Here is a 2054-nt window from a genome sequence, read left to right as displayed (position 1 = left end):
TTAATGGAAAATGGGATAATGGCAATGTTAGCAATAATGTGGCATACATAACCACATACATATATACATAGACTCCACTGAAAACAATGCATAATATATAATACACAGAAATAAATGAAATAATCTTATCTTGTCCAGATTGTTCCCTGACTCCATTTTGTGTTTGCACAGGTGTTTTTTTCCATCAAAGTCCTAAAGAGTCATGTCTACCTTAGCAGTACATTCTCAACTTTCCATGACCGTAGTGGCCCATGGCTCAGATATAACCAAAATCTTTCTGCTAACACAAAGGCTACAAGGTTCCCTTGACCTACACTAGACAAAGGCGGCACTGTGGTTTTCATCTTTAAAAAACAAAAAACAAAAACAAAAACAAAACTGAGTTTTAGGGTAGAGAATTCTTTAGGGCCGAGGCCTGCTCTCTGTTGCCTGGTAATAAAAGCTCTAATTTGACCCTTTATGCATGGAGGTCTGTAACTTTCCCACCTGCAGGATAGCAACAGATGCTAATTAAGAATGTGAAAGGAGAGTTCCGGCTTCAGTGCCCACTGCCTCTGCTCCTAGCTTGGCTGCAGCCTGTTTCCCCTAAACTGGAACTTCCGGATCCGGACAAGTCCCTGGAAATGGCATGGCAGAGGAGGTACCTTCCTGAGAAACACCTGAAGCAGCCAGGTGATTTTGTGATCTGCTTTTGGAAGAGCTCACTCTCTAGCCAGCATCAATGCCAGCAACAGTGTGTGTGTGGGGCATGCACGGATAGTTTATGATAATGGCATGCTATTCAGACCTGGAGTTTAGATTCCTGACACAAACTGTATATTTATGGGTTAGTGTGTAGACAGAGGTTACTATATATTTTAGAGTTGAGTCCTTCACTTACCTTCTTGCACTAAAGGCTAAATGGCCTGATCGTACTACATTTTAAAGAGGAAATCATGAGAGTGGACAGATAACATAGGTGTGCGGATTTTATGATGTGAGCCAAACCAAACAGGAAAATGCTAATGCCTGGAGATACTGTACCAATGTTTCTGACATGCTCACAGTAGCAGCATTAGTTGATGAGCAGATTTTGTCTGTTCTTGGCATTTATCTCCTTGTAGCAAAACATTGGATCAAATTCAAATCATTGATCAAATCAGGAAATCCTTCACAAAGGAGCCTTTGACCTGGCATGATCAGCACCTGAAGATGCAGTGTCACTTGGGCATTCAGTCCCAAAGGTGAGGGTGGCTTTCTGAAGGAAAAGTTGCAAATGAGTTTGTTCATTTCAAATGTTTAAAAATTCATCTTCAGAGCATATTAGCTTTGCATGAAGACTGTAAGTTTCATTTGACAACTACATGGTCACAGTGTGGTCTGTTCCTAACTACTGCTAATACTGCTTCCCTCATGGACTAGGTGTCAATATGAGAGAATCAAAGTTATTGGGGGCAGTTCCAGGGTCAGTACATATTATTCTTCCCAGAACCATGATTCTATATTTCCATGGAGTCATCTGCTATCCCACTGGCCTTTTTTTTTCTCTCTTTTACACCAACATTCTTTTGTCATCCTCTACAATATACTTTTCATTGATCATTTTGTGGCTGAAATGCTGCCTCTTGATTTTACAGTTTTTTAATTGCCTAAATTTATTGTTTGTTATATTTCAGTAGCCATGTTTTCCTATGAATTCCATCACTCACCTATCCCATCTTATAAATGTGTGAGAAGACTCATCTTAATACTCTAAAGAAGAAATATCTTAATTCTTACATTGTTCTGTGTAAGCTCTTGTGTAGTTGCTGTTCCAGAAAAGACAGAAGTATTTCCTTTTTAAAAAGCCAATTAACAATTAACTGAAATACTCTTTCTTATGTACCATTCAGCCTTTTGTTTTAGTTTGGTAAGTTTTAAGAAATGTCTGAGTAGTATTCCATTGTGTAAATGTACCACATTTTCTGTATTCATTCCTCTGTTGAGGGACATCTGGGTTCTTTCCAGCTTCTGCCTTTTATAAATAAGGCTGTTATGAACATAGTGGAACATGTGTCCTTACTACATGTTGGAGC

The 2054-nt window shown here is 38.9% G+C and overlaps 1 pseudogene; it reads left to right on the top strand.

The window, feature by feature from the left end:
- Gm18838 (predicted gene, 18838) lies at nucleotides 519–1686 on the top strand (annotated as a pseudogene).
- The last annotated feature ends 368 nt before the right edge of the window (nucleotides 1687–2054 follow it).

Source organism: Mus musculus, chromosome 6, assembly GCF_000001635.26.
Source record: "Mus musculus strain C57BL/6J chromosome 6, GRCm38.p6 C57BL/6J".
In the NCBI taxonomy this organism is placed as follows: Eukaryota; Metazoa; Chordata; class Mammalia; order Rodentia; family Muridae; genus Mus; species Mus musculus.
The sequence above is the reverse complement of the archived record's forward strand: the minus strand, read 5'-3'. Positions and strand labels throughout refer to the sequence as shown.